Source organism: Diceros bicornis, chromosome 14 (assembly GCF_020826845.1).
Source record: "Diceros bicornis minor isolate mBicDic1 chromosome 14, mDicBic1.mat.cur, whole genome shotgun sequence".
In the NCBI taxonomy this organism is placed as follows: Eukaryota; Metazoa; Chordata; class Mammalia; order Perissodactyla; family Rhinocerotidae; genus Diceros; species Diceros bicornis.
This window is the reverse complement of record NC_080753.1, coordinates 45,327,216-45,334,489: the sequence shown is the minus strand read 5'-3', so window position 1 is coordinate 45,334,489 and position 7,274 is coordinate 45,327,216. Positions and strand designations below refer to the sequence as shown.

Here is a 7,274-nt window from a genome sequence, read left to right as displayed (position 1 = left end):
GAAAAAAAGATCTGACTCCTCTGTACTTTTGGGCAAAAGAGAGAACAGTCAATGGCCATGTTGTAATGGCCTTGCTTTAGCCAATGAAATTTGAATGAACATAACATCTAGACGGAAGCATTTGAGAACTAGTGGACAAGTCTTCATTAGCCCTTTCTACTACAATGGCAATCAGAAATGCTTCAGCAATCAGAAATGCTCCATGATTATGAGTTCTTATTTGAGGATAACATGGAAGCGAGTTTCCACTGAACCAAAAGGAACATGTTGCATAAGTGAGTTTTAAACCATTAAGACTCAGGAATTGTTTGTTCAGTAGCTTAGCTTATCTTTTACCAATACAATATATTATAGACTTAGGTTAAGCAATATGTATAATATGATATGTAACACATAATATGTAAGCATTTATAAATGTACATGAAGTGTTATGATATGTAATAAAATATACATATTCCTATATTATTGTTTCAGTGGTAATTTTCTTCTCTCCAAGAAATTGGTGTAACCCTATACTAGATTAGGGACGTGTTTACTCTGGTTCCTGTCTATATCCTCTTATTTTGTCATCAAGTTCAGGACAATCCATGGCTCTATTTCTGTGTACCAGTCTGTTCCACACTAATCAACACTAGACATATTACTTCTTTGTATAAAAGCTGACATATGCATTACAGAGTGTTCTCATTCTTTAAGTCTGAAATTTTGGAAATTTAAATCTATAAATTATAGCTTCAATATTCTATTTAAATTACCCTAGCTGTTTTCTTTTTCTAATTACTGATATTTCAGAAACTGAAAAATATGACTTTGCTTGTGTTTCTAGAAGTCAGCTGCAGAATGCTTCATGTGTTCTTTTTGCTGTTTCCTTAGGGTTTTGCTATCTTCTTGGGATTTTTGCTGAAAGTTTCATTGTCATAGAACCTTGCAGTTTTTCTTTACTGAAACATCACAGTAGCAATTATATATTTATGTGTGCAAGCATTTTTTTAATGTCTCTTTCAAGAATTAGCCTGTCACTTCTAGGAGTATCTGTTTTGTTTACTCCTTTGTCTCACAGAGGCCAGAACTAGGCCTGTCACGTAGCAGGTTTTTAATAAATATTTAATGATAAATGACTGAAAGAACTTTCCAAAGTTGATTTCTTCTCAGCTGTGTGATTTTTTCCTCCTCCCAGGACCACTTTTGTTTACATGAGACTTTAGTGAAAACCTACGGAAGAAAGAATAGCATGATTAGTCTAAGGGCTCTATTTTCCCTCCCTCCATCCCACCTGATTTCATCTGGCACATGATAGCAACATAATTGAGGCATGCATGTGGTTCTGAATACAAAGCACATAAAACCATGTAAATCACTTCATTTTTTAACTTTTTTATGATTGTGATTTATGGTGGTGATGGTGAGACTGGGTGCCAGAAGGGAGTGTTGCATTTGTAATTAGAAAGGGAAACAGATGTTGAAGCCTTCGTCTTAAATGATGTTTCCATTTTAATAGTCCTCATTGCTCACTGATCATTTTCTATTTCACCTATTGAAATTCACACTGAAAAGATCTGGGTCTCTAGATAATGCTCACCATATGAGGGCTCTGCTACAACGGAGCACTGAAAAATTTTTGATTCATTACGCTTCTAAAACAAGACCCTCAAAGATCCCATGTGTAAAGGCACAGCAACAGAAACAAATTTAAAAATTCTTTTTGGAGCCAAAGCATTGGATGTATAATCATGCTTACACACCGACTTTCTGGCTCTATGTTATTACAGAATTTACCTAGCTTATTAGCCTCACCAACATCCACTTTTTCCAGCTGATCAAAGGAGAGAAGAAAGAAACCTGTATCCTAAATCAACCTAACTCTGTTCAAAGATAAACATTGCTAGAGTAATCAAGTGTATCTCAGCACACCGAGTTATGTGATGAAAAATACCATTTGTGCTCCCCTCAGGGTGTCCCCCAAACAGAGCGTGGGGCACACAGGCTGATCTGATGGGGACTGAGCAGCTTTGGTTACTTCTATTTTGCTGACACTGACACCTGGGCAGCAGAAAGGTTGTGATACTGTTGATTTCAGCTCAGTCAGGATTTATAAGAGAATGGTGTCATTGAGTAGAAACGGCTATGAAAATAGGGGGACTACCAGAAATAGCGTTAGGCCTATTCATCTCTCCCTCTGCTTCCTTCATGCTGCTCCCATCCCTACCTTGAATAGGGTGCAGTATAGATACGTCTGATTGAAATTGGAAGGAACTTGAGTGACTGCCAATATGTCTAAGTGGGGAGACTGGAGAACAAACAGATGCCTGTCTTACCACCTAGAACACATCATGAGGGCAGGCACTATGTCTATTCTGTTTGTCACTATATCTGCAGTGCCTAGTACAGTAAATGGCAGATGGTAGGAGCTCAGTAATTAATCAAGTATTATCAGGGTGTCTAACATACCAGCAATGTTACTCAATAATAAATTGTTCTTTGCTAGTTGTGAACATCGAGTCAAGTAGACCCAGGCTTGGGTGTTGACTCGATTTTTAGGCTCAATAAAGCACTAAAAATATGTAGAACCAGATCTCAGATGCAAATCTGCAGACAAGCTTCTGTTGCCTTGAAGAAAAAACACAATTTTTGTCTGGTTTCACCAACGGAAATGATTGTCTACATCTGAACCTGAACGAGCCAGTCTGCTCCTTCTTCAGACAGAATGCTGCTCTTAAGAAGGAATAAACATCAGCCAGTGAGCAAATGGAACTACATATGAGGTAGGAAATTCAGGTAATGAATTACAGAGATGCCTTGAACAAATCTGCTTTGATGTGACACTGGAGTGCTGGGGGCAATAAGATGTTGGCTAAGCCCATTTGATAAAGCTTATGGAAAGACAAACTTAACCTTCTAGTGTATGAGCCTGGATAAATGTGTGAGGGTGTGCACATCACTCTTTGATCAGTTAATGGAATCCCCACTAAAACACATTTTCATCCCCAAATGCTTGTTAGTCAAGTTTTTCACCTTTTGCTTTACATTCTTTCACAATGGCCCTTGACTACATGGAGTCACTCTCCATTCTACTTCAAAGAGAGGTGTATGTTTATTTTCCCTATTGTGCACAGAAGAAGAAGAAGAAAAAGCTTTTAAATGGAACATTGCAAATTGGCCTAGAATATATATCATTGTGTAGAAGAATGATTGTGTACAAGAGCAGACCTGTAAAATCCCCTCCATTTAAAGGGAGATGTTCTCAATTAAAGAAATTTCCCAAGCTCTATATCTCTCCATAGGGATGAGTGTCATTCTTCCTCTGATAAAGAGACATTTATCAGGTGACACATCAATTTTCAATTAATCAGAACTCCAATTTTTTAGACAATGAGGGCTTCATTTTATTTCTATAAATAAACTTGAAGAATAAATCCCTAGTTCGTAGATGACTCTAATGCTGTAAGCAAAATATTTCAGTGCAAACTACATGAAGCTAGCCTCAAACTTGATAATAAATCGAGGTTTCTTCAAATTAGGGTACTGAGCTCATTCTTCCCAAGTATTGTCACTGTCACTTTATTTATATTTAGATGCTGTAGTTGTAGCTTGTGAGTAGCTAACAAGAATAAGGGATCCAGCATAAGAGTGCTGGCTTTTGTTGGAAGATGGTAAAGCCCGAGGTCCTAGTTTCCATATACCTACCTTTGAGTTAATAGGATGTGGATCAAAAAAGAGGCCGGATGACTTGTCTTCGGGGTTCTGAGGAACAACCTCTGCTTAGGAAGATATATCACTTAGGAAGAAAAAGCAAAATTGGATTATAATTCAGAGATCTTTTGCTCTACTTATTCCTATACTCCCATCTGAATTTTTTAATAGTCATGATGATCAGATTTGGACAGGCAGTGTCATTTTTGCATGAGACAATCTGGTGTCTGTCTCACGTGGTGGGTCAATGCCTCTTCATTAGCACCCACACTGCTGTGCAGGGTACAGTGTGTGGCAGCTGGGCATCTGCAGGTGATGGCTTCCAGGTGTTAGCCTACAGGAAATCTCTGAAAGTCAATGCAAACGTCAGAGCTCTAGACATTTAGCTGCAAAAGCTTTCCAGGCAAGGTCATGGTTTGGGTACTTGTAGAGAAGCCCAAGAGAAACTTGGAAAGTTCTGCCATGTTGTCCCAGAGGGAGAGCTGATGAAAGTTTGCTCCACTGTGGAAATAGATTTCACACACACAAAATGCCCACTGCTCCTCGAGGCAAAAAGTAGAATTTAAAGCATGAGTTTGAAGGAAAATAAAAACTATCTCTTGAATGTTGTCTGCACATGGCAGGTAAATGAGTCTTTTCTAAGAGAAGGCCCCTTTGTCTCTTGGTAAGTCAGCATTTATTCCTTCATGCTCAGTGACAAGAAGTTTCCCCCTTCCAAAATCCAAGCCATCTGTGCTATTAGCAACATAATCAATCCTAGCCAATAAATCACCCCACCCAATGTTCTTGACAGCACAAATTCTGTAGTACGTTAAAACATTATAATAAATGACAACATGATATGATCTATGAGGCCTCTTAGTGCTATCCACTTCATGCAGCTGGGAAAATTATGGCCTCCAAAATCTTCATAATTTTAAGCACTTATGTTTGTTGAACAGACTTCTAAAAATGCATCAATTTTGTGGGACTTTAAAACGACTCACCCATGGAAGAAGCCCTCAGCTTTTCTTGAAAGAAGACATTGGGATCAAAATGTCTTCTTAATTGTTTCTATAGCCACGCAGTCAGAGAGTTAACAAAAGTCAGCAATCTGGAAGCTAGTTAATAATGCCAAATGATTTCTTTTAGTAGAAAGTAAAAAGTATTTTTAGCATGGCTTATTTTGTATATAGTTCTATTTCTCAAGGTTATGTTTTACAAATGAGACAAATTGTCTCACTGCCCTTTGCTGTGAGACAATATACAGTGGCTTGCAAAAATTAAGCCATTAATATCCTCAGTCTCCTTAGGGTGAACAAGGTGGGAGCATTCTATTTAAAAAATACGGAATCAATGTACTGCATCCACCACTCTCCACAATGGCCACAATGATAAAGTGTTTTGTGCAGAATTGCACTGCATGACTCGTTATGAACTTTCTTGATTATTTCTTCACCAGGTAACTTTTCTTGAAAATCCACCAAACTTCTGCAATAAAAATAGCATATGGTGATTCACAACACCAGAAATGATATCCTGTGTAGACTTATGAAAAACCCTCGGGAGACTAGTGCATTAACTCTTATCAGTAATAGAGAAGACATGAAATATTTAAAGGGAGATATAAATAGGAACCTGTAAGTCATCACTAGGCACATAATATTATAGATGGCTTAAAGATTTGTTTTAGTCCAACTCTGGCATTTCCCCTGCCATGGTGACAGTTAGAGTGTCAATTATGTTGTACAGGTATGCTGCATCAGGAAAACATTATTCAAGAGAGAGCTAAAGCCCATCTAGTGTGCAAGATGTTGAAATTACAAACTATTTGGGGAGAAAATTTCAAAACTATAAAATATAGCATAAGTGCTAAAGCTGAGAGGAAGTTGTGTTCTTATGCAAGACTAGATATTTATATACTGAAATCTACGTAATTCATATGTCATATGTTATTTATTGTCTAAGTATACACAAACACTTAGGGTCATCTACACATAAAGCCATTCTGACAATCCAGAGCACTAAAATTCAGTGCATGATTCTAGAGATTTTTCTCTTGAGTGGCAAACTGTCTAACTTCTAAAATATCTTCAAAGGATGTTTCTCGGAATAGCCCTGGCTGATTCACTCCAGCATCCTTCATCACTTGTCAATCAATAAGTCATTTAATCAATCAATCATCAATCAGTCGGAACTAGGTATTCTCATAAACAATCACTGTAGGGTTTTTGCATTTTGTCAACCAGGCAAATTCAAAAAAAATACAAATTGAGAATTGACATATAGTTGCTAACATTTTATTTACAAATAGGAATTTAAATAACAGAAACTACCAGTACTGTGTGCTATTACCAGTGCTTAATGAAGAAATTATATTTTAACATCAAAAAAGAAATAGGCATATATTTCAGATTAAAATATCATCCTTTCCAAGAGTGAAGAGTTGGGACCTTACACTGATAATATATGTTTATGCATGCACACACACAGACTTAGCCAGCCCTGGTGGTCTAGAGGTTAAGCTTTGGGGTTGTCACTGCCCAGGTTTCCCATCAGGGAAGCGCACCACCCATCTATACTGTGACAGCTGTGTGATGCTGAAAGTTATTCCACCAGCAGGCAGGGTCACCCATGGTGGACAGGTTTCAGTGGAGCCTCTAGTCTTAAGACCCACTGGGAAGAAGGACTTGGCCACCCACTTCTGAAAAAATGGGCTAAGAAAACCCTATGAATAGCAGCAGACCCTTGTCTGATTAGCACCAAAGGTGAGAGGATGCTGCAAAAAGACCAGGCAGGGTTCCACTCTGCTGTACACAGGGTCGCTAGGAGTCAGAATGGACTCGACTACGCTAACAACAACAACACAGAGTTACACACAAATGTACATACATACATATAACTATCCTTTTATTTTATAGATTCTAAATCACCAATCATTCCTTATATTATCAAAATTTGGTAGATTGGGAAGGTCTGGGCATAATTCCAACCTGGGATAATCCCCTATACAGCCATAGGGTGATAATGTGAGAGATTTCCCAGTTATAATTCTATCCTAAAACATTGGCTAAAAGAGAATCTTGGGTTTTGATGCGTGCCAATTAAGTTACTGTATCTCAGCTCCAAACCCGCCCCTCTATAGTAAATGTATTGTGATGCCCATGCTGGGACTCTGCAAACCATGTTTCTGCTTTGCCAGCTTGCTCTGCCAATAGGGGGCGCTAAGGGGGGGCGGGAATGAAAGGCTATAGAGGAAAACAGTGAACTTTTGTCTCCCTATGTGTTCCCCCAGGAGCTTCCTGTGGGCTTGCTGACTGCTTGCCCTGAGGATCACTCCAGCAATGGGTCTTCACCTGGGAAGTAGCATTTCCTTCTAGTTGAATCTAGACCACAGTTTTTCCAATATTTGTAGAACCAACCTCATCACTCCCCTACCAGCGGCCTGGTGCCCCCTCCTCAGGGGTCTGGGTCCTAGGCCCAGGAGGCCCCTCTTCCAAGTTTCCAAATTGTAACAATCCAATCATGTCTTCTTGTTCTCTCAGTCCTAAAGGAAGCGTTCCTGCAGCTACACCTCAATGATACCTTAGAGCAGGGGTTAGCAA

At 38.8% G+C, this 7,274-nt stretch overlaps 1 long non-coding RNA gene across 1 annotated transcript; it reads right to left on the bottom strand.

Annotated features, from left to right (window-relative positions):
* Positions 1-429: 429 nt before the first annotated feature.
* Positions 430-5,928, bottom strand: LOC131413504 (uncharacterized). Its single transcript, XR_009221954.1, has 3 exons — positions 3,927-5,928; positions 3,685-3,775; positions 430-1,212 (listed from the first exon to the last, which is right to left on the bottom strand). It is a non-coding gene; the product is annotated as an uncharacterized LOC131413504 (long non-coding RNA).
* Positions 5,929-7,274: the final 1,346 nt, after the last annotated feature.